Here is a 15981-nt window from a genome sequence, read left to right as displayed (position 1 = left end):
CAGTTTTAGGGAATCCAACAAGCTCTTCTGACATCTATGGGCACCAGGCACACATGATGTGCACATACATGCAGGTAAAGCACTCATACACATAAAATAAAAAAGTATATGTAAAATAATTAAATTTCAAGAAAATAAGGTACTTACAGAGATATGTTTGTGGATCTAATCCAATATGACTACTTTCCTAAGAAAAAAGGCAAATTTGGACATGCTCTATACTGAGAAAGATGACATAGAGACACAGGGAAAGTAGCCATTGAAAAACTATGAGAAAAGTAAGAGTGCCTGAAGTGAAATGAAAAATCTACACAGCATGTATTTAGTTCAGAATCTGCTACTACAAAATTGTCTGCAGTTTCATGATCCTGTGGTTGCTATAACCATTAGCATCCTGCCACGCCCATTTTATGGCTGTTTTCATAGGACAGTTTGGAGTGATTCAGACATCTTGTTAACATGAGTTGGCTTTACAGAACAGATTCATTGTGATCTTCATACATGCACACGACTAACTCTAACACTCTTCTTTGTTTCTCTTACCCCATTTCCACTGTCTTCCTATTCTTTACTAGTGTCTCTTCTAGTGCCATCCTTTTTTTTTTTCTATATTCCAAATTCTATATTGCAAATGTCAGGACTCTTCAGTAAAATTATCCATTTTGTTTGTGTGTGTGTGTCTGTGTGTGTGTGTTGTTTTCTTATCTAATCGTCTTCACTCTGAAATATCTGTGTAAAACTAAATAATCTCTAAGATTATTTTATTTAAAACACAAATAAATGAAAACCTAATAGAAAATACACTAAGAAATATGCTACTTAAAGTCTCATTGTCTATTTATCCTGAACAGAAGCATTTGACTTGTTCCTTAGTATTGCAAAACAACTTAAGCTGTTTGAACTTCCTCAAGCACTCTTGTATTCACAAGAGCCCATGGATATGAAGGCACATTATCACCACTGAGTGCCAGCTGGGTGGCTGATTTTTTTCTATCTAGACATCCTGGAAAACATTTATTATATTCCAGGGTTTGGCTAATCTGAGTATGTATTCTTGCCCTACAAATCATTCTTCTCCAATAGAGTGGCCCTGTGTATATCAACCACCCAGGACAGGCCTTATGTTCAGGAGTAGTTGACCAACATAATGGACTCCACAGTTTTTTGTGTGTATGTTTTTATTTGGTAACAGTTTAGAGATTTGCAGGGGACATGATTTTGTTTTCTTGGTTTGGGTGTGTATGGTAGTTTGAATATGCTTGGCCCATGGGAAGTGGCACTATTAGGAGGTGTGCTCTTGTTGAAATAGATGTGGCCTTGTTGGAGGAAGTGTATCACTGTGTAAGCAGGCTTTGAGATCTCCTAGTGCTCAAGCTCTGCCCCATGCAGAAGATAGTCCCCTTCTGGCTGCCTGCAGAGGAGAGTCTCTTCCTGGATACTTTCGGATCAAGATGTAGAACTTCAGCTCCTTCTCCAGCACCATGTCTGCCTGGATGATGTCAGGCTTCCCACCATGATGATAATAGACTGATCCTCTGAAACTGTAAGTAAGCCCCAATTAAATGTTGTTTTTTCTAAGAGTTGTCTTTGTCAAACTGTCTGTTCACAGCAATGGAAACTCTAAGAGGTGAGGTGAGGATCTGAGTTGTTGTTTTATTATATTTTTACTTGCTTCCTGAGAAAGAACTTAAAGTTGGATGGGAGACAAGATCTGGAAGGATCAAAATATATTTACATTTAAATCATAAAAATATAATATAACAACAAATAAATACAAATTATTATCTCAAGTGAGACCATGTCCATGTATCTTGGACACACTCCAATGTACCAAAAATTTTTCTTGATTGGGTAATCTCAAAGCACAACTACCAACTGTATGATCTTCAGAGAAAACAATTGATTCTTTTCAATATCCCCATGTATCCTGGGAAAAGCATGTTTAGAAAACCAGGACTGAAATAATATCACACAGGATCCAGCAAAACCAAATCTGAATCATAGTTTTCAGTCAATCTACAAAAGATTTATTGCATAATCACTATGCAAAAAAATTAAACCAGGTTCTAAAAATACACAATTGAATAAGACAACAATAGCTTCCTAATTTATTGGAGTACACAGGCATTAAGCATGCCATTGTATTTGTGATGAGCATTTCCAGGAGAACTGTAGGAGGAGCTAAGGTGGGAGGAGTAAGGAGAGGAAGAGGAGGAGTAAAGGAGAGGAAGAGGAGGGGTAAAGGAGAGGAAGAGGAGGGGTAAAGGAGAGCAAGAGAATAAGGAAGAGGAGGAGCTAAGGAGGAGATGGAGAATGAGAGAGGGGAGATGGAGGCTGTTGTTTGCTTGTCCATAGCAGTCAAAGGTAGTTGGTATATCTAGCTTGGGTATTGGGTTACACCTCTGATTGTAAGAGTATCTTGTTATTGATCATTACTAAATTTATAAGCCTTTGGATAATCTAAGCATTAGAGTCTTATCTGAACTGAGCCTGTGTGGTTGGCAGGATGGTCAGGGCACTGCCCAGCCTTGCAGAGACAGCATGGAAGATTGGCAGAGCCATCTCCCATGCTGGCGTCTCGTGGGTGGCAGGGCTGGTGTTTCTAGCTGGCCGTTTCTAGCTGCAGTGCACACGTGGCCTCATGGCTTCCGAACATGGCATCTGATCTAGGCAGAGACGCTACAGCCTAAACAGTTGGATTAACCAGCGGCCACCTTTTAAATAATCACTACAACAGAGAACTGGTGAGAATACTGAGAAAATGCACAGGTGGGGACTTTGCTACTCTGAGGAGGAAGCTGAGATCAGAAACTTAGATAAGAGTTATTTAGGAAGAAATGAAGACAAAGCAGTCCCACCAGGAGGAAAAAACTATGCAAAAACTTCAGGCAAAGCACCATGGGAACAGTTAGCATAAAGGAAGTTGAGACCAGTGAGGGCATAAAAAAGAAGAGAAAAACAGAGAAAAAGCTGCCACAGAAGCCATAGGTTTTCCAATGGAAACCTCAGTTTCAGGACTAGGGTCACCTTCCTACAATAAAGGCCACTGTCATTGCTGTAGATGCCAGCAGAACTAGGTGGGAAAACCTACTGCTGGGTTCATGTCAAACTCCTCTCAAAATTATTTCAATCATCTTCACAGGACACAGTTTTGAATCCATTCACCCTCATGACCCATTTGAGAACAAAAGAGAATCTTCACAGCAAAACCTCCATAAAGAAAATCAGAAGAGATTTGGAAAAGTGGGAGAAAATATTTGAAATATGTATCAGAAATGATAGTGATAGGATATAAAAATTAAGAAAGAGACAAAGATCTGACTAAAAAAGGGTCAAGACATTAAGTTTACAGTTTACAATATATATGGTTTTACAATATATACCAATCAATCTCAAATATATAAAAGATGGTCAATTTCCCTCAGAAATAAATTTAAACAAATTAATCTGGTGCAATGTTGATGATACTGAAGTATATTTTTTTGTCTATCAGGAAGATATGAACTAAAAAATTGTGAGAACATTTTCACAGTGATACTAAATGGAAACAGACACTCGTGTGAGGGTGTAAAATAAGGCAGATCTTTTGAAGAATTGGCAATATAATAATAGTAATAATAATAATAATAAACCCTATGAGGTTACTTGCTGATCCAGCACAAAAGTTGAAACCATTGCTAGAAGTTGTTTGAGGGGTTTACTCTAAGAACATGCTTTCAACAACATGAAAACACACATGTACAAATTATTCATTAAATGTGGCCATTTAGCAGTATGGAAAACAATAAAATATTAAAGTGGAAACTTCTGGATTCTTTGGGAATTCAGTTATGCCAAAGGATGTTTTGCTATTGAACACCTATGAAAGAATGTTTTGATATAACAGACACGTGAAAGGATGCATGATTTTTAGAAGGAATATAAATATGGCCCCACAGACAGTGGGAGCTAGAGAATTGGTTTGCTTTGTTCCACCTTACTATCCTTCACTGACGACACTCATGTATTGGTTTGCCTTACATTGCTTTGCTGAGCTTCACAGGTGGTGACATGATTGAGAGAAACTCAATAAAGAACCTCTCCAGAGGTTCCTGCAGCTTCCACAGTGGACTTGGGCCCATTGGTGAGCCTTGGAGTTTCATCTGGATTGAACTGCCCTTGCTGATTCCTGTGTGGTGTCTTCTGAGTGTTCTGGTCTACAGCTGCTGATTTGCGTTAGTGTTTGTGAGAGGACTGGACTCCTGATAGCCTGACAATGAAGATTGGACTCACCCCCAAAGAACTATTTCTAAACAGGTTCACTTCCCCTTTATCCTAATAACCTTTCTTTTCCACCACTCCTGGTGGGTGGTAGGCTAGAGGGGAGGTTGAACCCTTATTAAAGTAGGTTGAGAAAAATGTATGCTTACAAAATATACCAATGTGGTTGAATAAAAAGATGTCCAAATGCAAAAAAAAAAAAAAAAAAAAAAAAAAGAATGCAGGAGTGACTTCTGAATGAATACAGAGTACTTTCTAGGATATAATGTTGAGTAAGCAGAAGCCCCATGTAAGAGTTAACTTTGAGTGTAAGAAAAAAGAGATGAGAAGATATACATGAATTTGTTGGATGTTAAGAAATAAATGAGAAAGAATAAAGTTAAAGCTTTAAGGGTGTTTATCTACAGATGGTGAACAGAAGCAGGGTGGGGAAGGGAATGGGAGTGTGGGAGAAGGGATCGGGGGAGTGACAGCTCCTAAGTAAAACAAAACTTGTATGGTTGTGATTTTAAGGGTTGTGTTAACATTTCTCAGATGGAGAGAATAAATAATTAAAGCTAAGGGGGTGAGGAAGAAGATCCAAATGGAATATGACTTTTAAAAAGGACAAATCAACTTCTAAGACAGGTAATAAACCATACTAAAGTGTGTCAGGATGGTTACTCATGACAGCAGCTTTTGAAAACAGCAGCTTGACTGTGTTCTAAGTCTAAAGAAAAAGAGAAACTGCATGTGAGTTCTAGAGTTAATAGGTTTGTTTCAGGAAAGTCAGTTCATCTTTCTTGAAACTGCCATGTGTGTTCTGGGAACTAAAAGAGATATTGTGATTAAAGGAAAAAACATGGATAATAGGTTGTGGATTGTCAGTGAGAGGGATCAATGTGAAAGCTTTGCAGAGGCTGGGTTGGAGTTGGAGACATGGCTGCAGTGCAAGATTAAAGAGTACATAAAACTGGATCTAGGAAGGAGCTCTGAATATATATATATATACACACATATATATACACATACACACACACACATATACACACACACACACACACACACACACACACACACACATATATATATATATATATATATATATATATATATATATATATATATATAATCTCACTATCTTACTTCTGGAGATGGTCAAGACGCAATTATAATGTCATAACAGCAAGCCAGCTTAGTGTTCATTATCTAGAAATGTGAAATGTTTTAATAAAATGCCACTTGTCAGTAAAATGAACCAGGACCCTTAAAAGGATACATTCCATGCTGGGAGAAGGAAACAAAAAAAAATGATATGGAATATCTTGTGTCAGAGATGAGAAAATGTTTACAATACAATATGGCTGCAACAAAATGATGCCAAAGCCAGTTGAATGGATTCCCAGTGGTCCAGCCCTGAGTACCATGCATAGGAATCATGTTGGATTATCACCAACAGAATAAAGCAAATTCTGTAAGTTCTCTAAGATGAAATATGGTAGAGAAAAGGAGCTTCATTTTATTGTCAGCTCCAGTTGGTACGTGTAGAAGGAATGCTAGGAATAGTGTCTTACCATCCAGCAAACTCAGCACTGACAGTTGCTTAAGCAAAAACCATCAGGAGAACCTAAAATTAATACTCAGACATATAGTAAGTATGTGAAGAGATTTTTCAGGGGTGAAGAGATGGCTCAGGGGTTAAAAGTATGAACAGTTCTTGGAGAAGGACCAGCTCCAGGAGTACTCGGCACCGCTGGCTCCTGTGAGTACCTGCACTCATGTACACATATCCCACCCCAAAATAATTTTTTAATTTATTTTTTAATTATTCACTTTATATTCTGCTCACTGCCCACCTCACAGTTACCTCCTCCCACAATCCTTCCCCTATGCCCCTTTCCCTTCTCCTCTGAGCAGATAGCCCCCCTGGGTATCTCCCCACACCCTGGCACTTCAAGTCTCTGTGAGGATAGGTGCTTCCTCTCCCATTGAAGTCAGGCAAGGCAGCCAAGCTAGAACATATCCCACGTACAGGCAACAGCTTTTGGGATAGGCCCCATTCTAGTTGTTGGGACCCACATGAAAGTCAAGCTCTCTACCTGCTACATATAAATGGGAAGGTCCAGCCTGTGTATGTTCTTTAGTTGGTGGTTCAGACTCTGAGAGCCCCAAGGGTCCAGGGGCTCTGTTGGTTTTCCTGCGGAGTTCCTATCCCCTTTGGGACCCACAATCCTTCCTCCTATTCTTCCATTAGAGGCCTCATGTTCCATCCACTGTTTGGCTATAGGTGTCTGTATCTGTCTAAGTCAGCTGCTGGGTGGAGCCTCTCGGAGAACAACTTACTCCTGTCTACAAGCATAACAGTATCATTAATGGTCTAGAGACTGATGCTTGCCCACAGAACGGGTCTCAAATTGAGACAGTTATTGGTTGGCCATTCTCTCAGTCTCTGCTCCATCCCCCATGCCTGTATTTCCTATAGACAGAATAAATTTTGAGTTGAAAGTTTTGTGGGTGGGTTGGTGTCCCTATTGCTCCACTGGGGTTTCTGCCTGGGTACGGGAGGTGGCTTCTTCAGGTTCCACACCCCCAGTATAGTGAGTCACAGGTAAGTTCATCCCCATTGATCCTTGGCTACCTCCCTGATCCCAGGTCTCTGTCTCATCCTGGAGACGCCCTCTACCTCCTCACCCCCATGAGCTGCAGGTTTCCATCATTTTCATGGCCATCTAACCATCTCTCCAATCCTCCACACCTGATCCTGAATCCCCCCATTCTCCTCCCTATCCCCCTCTCTCCCAGTTCCTTTTCTCCCTCTGCCTCTTATGACTATTCCCCCCTTCTAAGTAAGGTTCAAGCTTCCTCACTTGGGCCTTTCTTCTTGTTTAGCTTTTTTTGGGTCAGTGGAGTGTAATATGGTACCTGTACATTATGGGTAATATCTACTTATATGTGAGTACATACTATGCCTGTCCTTTGGGGACTCAATTACCTCACTCAGGATATTTTCAGGTTCCCTCCATTTACCTGAAAAATTAATGATTTTTTTTTGTTTTTAATAGCTGAATAGTATTCCTGCACCCATGTGTTCATATATACCCCAAAAGGAATTTTTTTTAAAAAAAATCTTTTTAAAAGAGTTTTTTTATAGTCTCAAAGTATCTTTCCATGTGACAGTTATTTGTCATAAAGGATATATATGAAGCTTGGCAGGCATCACCTACACCAAATGGTTAAAGATAACATTGCCAGTAATGGGACAAACGAACACTGAAGCCTGCCAGCTTGGAATGGATTCAGGAAAGTGAACTATCATTATTACATGTATTAAGTGGTTGAAGTGTGCAAGTCTGAAGTGTCTCTAAATGCCCCTGCCCACACACCAGCCTCCCAACATGATATCCTGAGAAGGACACAAGATAACTTCTGTGATATTCTTGAAGCAATGCTAGCCTATATTTAATCATGAGGAATCATCATGCAAATTAAGAGATCTTGAATAAAATAACTGAACAGCACACTTCAAAATAAGATCGTGAAGAACAAAGGAAGATGGAGGAACTGTTCCACATTAAAGAGATGAGGTCACTGAACTTGAGAGATATTGATCATGGGTCAGAAAAATGACAGAGAACAATTAGAAAATGTGAACAGGGTCTATCAAATGCTTACAAGAATTTCCATCAATGCTAACTTTCTAAGTGCAATAACTGAACTGTGGATGACTGGCTGCATCAGATACTTCTAAAATTCTTACATTAAGGATCTAATCTTGCAGTGTTGCAGAATGTTATTATTTGAAGGTGGTCTTCAAAAGAAGTGATTAAAACATTAAATTTCCCCACCTCTTGTTTAATTACTTCCTTTTGTTGCTTGTTTGTTTGAGACAGGGTCTCTCTATGTGTCATGGGCTGTCCTGGAACTCATTATGTAGACTAAGATGACCACAAATTCACAGAGGTCCACTTGTCTCTGCCTCTGTTTCTCAAGTGTTGGGGGATTAGAGGAGTGTGTCACTACACCCAGCCTAATTACCCCTTTTCAAAACTATCTCACAGAGTCACATTCTGAAGCATTGGAAGCACAGGTCCTTAACATGGGGATTCAGATTTAAGTGAGGAGGAGGAAGAGGAAGAGGAAGAGGAAGAAGTAGATGGTGGAAATCTACTGTTTTGTAAGATATAGACCCCAAGGGGAAAGTCAGGTTCGGTGGTATGCATCTCTCTGTAATCCCAGTACTAGGAAAGCAGAAGCAAGCAAATCTCTGGCTAATCAGTGGGCTCTAGGTTTTGTGAGAGACCCTGTCTTAACACATACATGCATGCATGCATACATACATACATACATACATACATACATACATTTGTGGTAGACAGCAATGGAGGAAGATGTATAACTGAATTGGTATTAATTCTAGGAAACACCTAAAGTAACTCATACAACTCTACAAAGAGGAGAGCAGCAATGTGGCTTCCTGGGGGTGAGGCTGGGAGAGGAGAGGAGCAGGAGAAAGAATTTGTTAATGTGTACAAAATTTCAGTTTTACAGAAGGAGAAAAGTTAGTGAGGAATGGTTGTGCAGTGGTGTGAATGTGCTTAACTCCACAGCACATACACTTTAAAAAGCATTTGAAATGGAAAATTTCATGATGTGTGCATCACAATTAAAACAGAAAGGAAACTTGATGTACAGGGAACTTTGGATGCAGAGACAGAAGATGCACAGGGGAGAATGCCATATGATAATAGGCAATGACTAGAGCAAGCTGGCTGAAAGAATGCGGTGCCGACGAGTGCCAGCACCCTTCCTCCTGCAGCCTGCGGGGAGAGCCTGGCCTTGCTGACACCTTGATTTCAGACTTCCAGAACTAGGACAGAGTAATCTTTACTGTTTTGAGCCAAATAAATAAAGAAAGGGGAACTCATGAGCCACGGAGCCCCTGCTATAAGCTTCTGGGATATATATTACTGCAAGCTATACATCTTGCTAGCTTGGAATAGTGTCAGGCACGTGGACTATCATTATTTCATGTGAATTAAGTGCTTGAAATGGACAGGTCTGAAGTATCTGTAAATGCACCTGCCCAGACAACAGCCAAGTCTCATTCTTTTCCCTGGGGGAATATATCTGTCCTTGTAAATCACTGCCTAACTGGAGAGTTACCACAGGAAAGGGGAAGCAGGCAGACTTCAAATTCTGTGATCCTAATCCACTTCACTACTGACTTTCAGCAGAGCAGTGGCAATGATGGGAAAATGGCCAAAAGGTTTAGGAGAATTGTTGTGTTCTACATTTATTTACTCACATTTATTTACTCATTACATCTATTTGCTCATATTTAATGAGTATTAAGTGCCTGGTATATCCCAATGGATATTTCATTCAATTGATAAACATTTATTTCTCACATAGTAGCCACTTTTCTACATGTTGAACATATTGCCACAAACCAGATGATGTTCTTACAGCTACAGTTGTGGTTTTAATGTGACAGGTCTCCCCTAAGCTCATGTATTTGACCTCTTGGTCTTCAGGTAGAAAGGCTGTAGAACTGTTAGGGACCAAAGCCATGATAAAGAAAATAAGTCACTGGGGTGGGCCTTGAGGTTTAATAACCTGGCCCTACTCCCTATTCACTCTTGCTTTCTGACTGTACATGCAGTGGAACCAGCTGTGTCCCTTCCATCATTCCTTCTCTGCTTGCTGTGATGTCCTTTCTGCCATGATGAACAAAGTGGCTCCCTTGACCTCTAAGAAGATATAAATCCTTCCCCCTTTAAGTTGCTTCTTGTTCGATGCTGTATGATAAGACTTCCAGGGAGAAGCTTCACCCATGTACGCTGACCAAAACATAGGGAGTCTATCAAATACTGATACGACCAACATCCAACTTGGTGAACAAGTGAGTTGCGTCAGGGTTAGAGGAGTTTGAATAAAGGGTTAGTTACAGAAGCAGAAATGACTCAAAGACAGCCACATTACCCATCCAGCACAGGTGACAGTGTACAGACGCTGGGAGCCTAGAGCACTCTGCACATCCTGCAGGCAGGTCAACAGGCTGGAGAGTGTCCCATCCCAGTGATGCAGTTTGTCTAAGCCTCTTCCAAACTATTCTGCTTCTTCTAGGCAAGCCGGTCTGGTGTCAGAGACTTCTTTGCAGCTTGGGTTGTCTGAATGTCAGCAGCTTAGTTTGTTTACTGTTGGGAAAAGAAGGGCTACAGAATCTGGTGAGTTTCAGAGATTTCCTGAAACTGTTTTGAGCTGTTTACTTTCTGGTTTAAGGAGCTTCCCTGCAGGGTGGAATGTTTCAATCTCAGAGGAACTAATTTTGTTACAGATAGAGAAGGCTGATGATACAACAACCACTGTACTGAAAATGTCTCGCTTAGGGCTGGAGTGATGTCTCAGAGATGAAGAACACATGCTGCTCTTCCAGAGGACTTAAATTTGGTTCCTGACATCCACATTAGATAGCCTGTTACTTCATTTTCAGGGGATCTGATGCCCCCTTCTGGTCTTAAGCATGTGTGCGCATACGCCCATGTGAACATACACACACACACACACACACACACACACACACACACACCTTCCACATCTTCCTACCCTTCTTAGATCTCCTATTGGATAAAGTTAACTGACAGCCCAGATGTTGTGCTCAGAAATAACTTACAGTGTTCCTGTCCAGGATCCAATTTCCACAGGCTGCCTTAGTCATTACCTGATCATGGCAGAGTCAGTAAGGGTAGTCAAACTGGAAGATGGGGTATTCTCCTGCTGCTTGGCTTTGGTTATGATTTGGTTTTCCAGATTGTTTTAAACATTCTACTGCGGTCTCTTGTGGCAGAAATTTCCTGCCCAATTATTTGCAGTGAAGCCCCTGTCATTGAACAGGGAAGAGGGAGGCGGAGCTAGGAGTTGGGAGGAGAGAAAAATGCAGGAAGAGAGGAAGAGGAGAGGAGAGGCAAGATGGCGGCAGATGTTACCCTCGTGTCTCTAACAATCTCAAGTAGTTATTCGTATCAAGGTTAGATAATTGGGATAACAATTCTAATTGTGTGGGCTTGAGTATTTGCTGATATTTAAATCTATTTGGTTAATCTTTAAGCATCTGGAGTTTTGATTTACTGGGTTACTGGAAGGTGGGTCCACCGACAACCAGGTGGTTATGGTTGTGAAGGAACTAGTGGCTCCAGGGATGAGTGAACCAGAGCTGGAAGCACAGCGACTGGTCGCTATGGGGGGGGGGGGGCAGAGGCGCAAGTTAGAGAGAGCAGCTGGGTGGAACCAGCTCCTGAGCTCCCGCCTGGCTGGAGAGCTTGTGGAGACAAAGAAGGCTTTGAGCGGGAACTCCTTGGCATGGTGCAAGGGTACCAGGTCTGTGTACATGTCATTATGAAGGACTTGCCCTTTTGTGGAGATGGATCGAGATGGGTACAAAGTGGTAACAGGAAGTGAAAATGAGGGCAAAGTGATGTGGAGAGCAAAGTGTCCACCACATTAAGACTAGGAAAAGGCCAGTCTGCAGAAGAAAACAGTTGTGTGCAAGCCTGAAGGCAAGCAGAAGTATAGTAGTAGCATTCAGACCAAACAAGATCAGGGAGATGGCAGGATGGTGACCGAAGAAGAAAAGGGGTGAGGAAATCGGGGAAATGAGTGAGGACCAGAGAAAATTCCAGCCCTCTCTTCCATCACTAAGTCATTCTATGTGGATTTGGGAAGCCACTGAATTTAGGGCCCAGAGCTCTGATAACTGGGTTTCCACTTTCTAGACACATGATCAGAGGTTCAGAGGTAATCTGAGATAACCCCCAGTTTAATATATGTGTGTGTGTGTGTGTGTGTGTGTGTGTGTGTGTGTGTATGTATATATACATATATATAAACAAATTGTTCTTCTAAAGACTTTCTATTCTGTGTGTGTGTGTGTGTGTGTGTGTGTTTCTTAATACATGAAAGATATCTAGGTTTACTTCAGTTCCCAAAGTTTCAGTGGCCTGAAAATAACAATACACCAGCTACCCTGTGACTGGCAGTCAATCTAAGTTCTGCTAATTTCCACTTGGCTAAGCTTAATTGTCCCAGCTGCTCTGGTGAGCATCAGTGAGTAGCCTTTGATAACCACTGTAGCAGGTTTACTGGGAAGTGCCTCAGTGCCTAGTTGGAGAGATGCTTTTATTTTGCCTTTGTGGTAGTCTGGTGTGAAGCCACAGGAAAAAAAAAGCTTTGCATATTTAAGGCCCTAAGCACTCCATTCTCTTTAACAGAGCTGTCTTCAGAACAAGCTTTTAACTGTATAATTCACCAAGGTCTCAGCTCCTTCACTTATAACGTTTACTCTAATGTGCTCCTTATGCTTACCTGAGGGAGGTACTTCTTCACCAGTGGATTTCCCTGGAACCTGAGACAATAAGCCCTGAGACAATATGAAAAATTTTAACACTGTCTTGAGGGTACCCCTTTTATCCACAACTTCAGTGAAGGTAAAAATGAAAAAGGAACACTTATCTAACCAGAATTCCAGACAGAATTGACAGATTGAGTAGTGAGCCAGTTAGGCAAACTGCTGGGCTTTCATCTCAAATCAGAGCCCCGAGGATAAGAACAGTTTTTGCAGCAGTGTTCATCTGGACAAAATTACAAAGGACGCTGGTTTCCAGGACTTAGGCTGTAGTTTACCCACATCAGGTCCTCTGCTAAGGGCTGGAATCCTTCTGCTAAAATATATGGACTCCCCAGGGAACCTAGAGATTTCCTTGCTGTTTCTGCCTCTAGTGGGAATTGAGGACCTGGTACCATCCATTCATCCTGTGACCTCAGTTGGTCAGTCTGCAAAACGTAGCAGTATTTGCATAATCAACACTATCTTTTTCAAATATTGGTGGGCTTTGCCCAGTAATTACATGTGATGGAAGGAGGGCCTAGTGGAGACTGACAGGAAACACTTCCTGGAATCCTAAGATTGAATAGAGGGGGAAAAAGTCAAATACCAGTGATTTTGGTCAGATAGAAGGCCACAGCAGCAAAAAGAAATAGCTCCTAGATTTGGATCAACAAAGAATGCAATGGAGATTCTTCTAATGTATCATTTTTTGAATATGAAGAATGAAGATGTTTTCTTGAAGTTGTCCCTTAGTCTACAACAGTATTTGTCATGTTTGGTTATTCTCCAATGTCATCTGTTTGGCTGCATTGACTAATTACAAAGTTATGGCCTCTGGAGAGTCTACATATGGCTAAGCTGGGGAACAGAAACCATGTTTTACTATTGCGTTTGCAATAGCCAGCAATTCTAATTCTCAGTAGGTGGGGATCTAGGGGGTGGGGATCAGGTGCCCTCTTCTTTGTAGACACTAGGCATGCATATTGTGCACATACATAAAAGTGAACACTCATGCATATTACATTTTCTAATCTTAAAAAAATACAATATAGTCACAAATGGACAAAATATATGAGATCTTGGTTTACATAATACTGGAAATAAAAAGAATTAAGGACAGTGATCTCAGGATGTAGGTGAAGTGTGGGTGGGACATGGGTGGGACAAGGATAGTAGATAAGCATTATGGTCATCCTACCTTACATCACAGAAATTTTTCCAGTTTCTGGTGCAAATTGAAGTTCACTGGAGTATTTCAGCTAAACAAGAAACCTGAGAGCCTAGAGATGTTTAATCAGTAGGATTCTCAAGACAGAGGCTCAAAGTAAAAAGAACAAGTGAACAAGAGAGTGAGAGACATCCATAAGCCATACATATGGCTTATGAGATCATGAGCAAACTGTGAATGGCTACAGAGCTACCTTTTGAGTTGCTGGTAAAGCATGGGCACACACACACACATCACACACACACACACACACACATACTCACACATACTCACACAGAGCTATCTAAGAGGGGGAAAGAGAGACATCTTAGAACAAGTAGCCAAGGCTAATAGGGTCAATAGTGCCTGTTCCCTACATTCAAAGATCAAATAGGATGTTATATCAGTGAAGGGAAATAATTAGTCCTGGGCTGGTGACTGTCCCAGTCCTGGCTAACAAATCTCCACCAAGCAAATAAGGAGAATTAGACTCCTTCCAAGAAACTTAGCCACATTTCAGAAGTACCCAGGAATATAAAGATGTAACATTACAAACTTTTCAAAACAAAATAGAGAGAGGACTTAAGAATACACGCACAAACCAGCATTATGCTGCGGGCTACTTTCCAGCAGCCTATTCATTTAATCACAATACCTAAGATGTGCCTATGGATGGGGGTGGGTGGCGAGCAAAAGTGTCAGGGAAGAATATCTAAAGAACTAGATCTGAAAGTGTCCCAATTTTTGGAAGGTAGTAAAAACAAATACCCAAAGAATTCAAACAACTTTTAGCACAATCAACAGGACACATCATAATAAAATGGCTCAAAAAGCAACGATGAGGAGAGTCGGAAGAGTGAAGCATCATGAGCAGAACCAAGAGAGGGAAGAAAGCAGACTGAGGGATGGAAAAAACACAAGTGGAACCGGAGAGAAAACATGCGCGGAGATGGTGGAGTTGCACTTTAAAGCACTTAAAACAAGCCATATTGCCTTAACCTAGAATTGTATAACCGTTGAAAATGCCTTTCAAAAAAAAAAAAAAAAATGAAGGCAAATAACTTCTCACACTCGAATACTGAAAAGGCGTTTTGACAGCAAATCTTTAGCATAATAAATGTTAAAGGAAGTCCTTCAGATGGAAGTCTGCATCTATTAAAGAGGGACGGAAATGGCAACCATGAGGCAGATGTGTGATGGTTTTTCTTGTTTAAATCACATTTTTAAAGATGATTGACTAGTCCCAAGTGACACTGAGCAACAAAGATGGTGCCAATAAGTAGTGATTGCTCAGAAGAACTCTGGGGGGGGGGGGGGGGGAAGCGCAAAAGCTGGAAATGAACTTGACCTGAAACTAGTTTCCATCAGCAAACTACATACACAGTATGTCACAGCAGCTGCCATGATGGAAGACAAGACAGTCTCCATCCTGACACAAGCCTGCTATAGATGGATCAAACTAAGACCAAATGTTTGACAGCTTTGGCAACACTTACAGGTGTTAATGACAAAATGGCAGAATGCACCAGTGGTGCAGGTACCCCAAATGCAGCACCAATGCATCCTTTGCAGCACGTAAACATATATTGCAAGATTATACATAGGAATCCTACAATGCCAAAGCTATGTCAGTAGCTGAAAGAAAGATTCTCATGGATTCAGTCTGAACCATATGCTGTCTTACAAAAGTAGCTCTGGAGTAAACAACATGGCAACTGAACTACTTTTGAAAGAACATGACCACCTTTGAACTGGGTTAAGTTTTTCTCCTGTGAACAGCCTGATTCAATGGATCAATCTTATGAAGCATCAGAACCTACTCTTCCTCAGTGTCATGGCCGGCATCTGTACCACCTTGTTTCTGCTGTGTGCTTTGTAACTGGTAGCTCAGCCCCAGGGACTCTCCACAGCCGCTACCTCCGTGTCCTGATCTGGAATAAGCAAACTAAGAAGGAAGAATGGACTGCTCAAGCACTAGCTTACCAGCTGGATGAATTCAAATCCAAGAGCTGTGAGCTAGCTGGGTTGAGCTAAAGCCAATTTTCAAACACTTAATTGTTCTTAATTTTAAAGGAGAAACAAATAATGATAACAAGGCTTTCATCTGTTTTTCTCTCCTTAAGAGGGCTGAAGCCTGGTGGCCAGTGGGTGT

The 15981-nt window shown here is 41.0% G+C and overlaps 1 pseudogene; it reads left to right on the top strand.

The window, feature by feature from the left end:
* The first annotated feature begins 11208 nt into the window (after positions 1–11208).
* Positions 11209–15708, top strand: LOC117716015 (Golgi SNAP receptor complex member 1-like; annotated as a pseudogene).
* Positions 15709–15981: the final 273 nt, after the last annotated feature.

Source organism: Arvicanthis niloticus, chromosome 10 (assembly GCF_011762505.2).
Source record: "Arvicanthis niloticus isolate mArvNil1 chromosome 10, mArvNil1.pat.X, whole genome shotgun sequence".
NCBI classification, from domain to species: Eukaryota; Metazoa; Chordata; class Mammalia; order Rodentia; family Muridae; genus Arvicanthis; species Arvicanthis niloticus.
The sequence above is the reverse complement of the archived record's forward strand: the minus strand, read 5'-3'. Positions and strand labels throughout refer to the sequence as shown.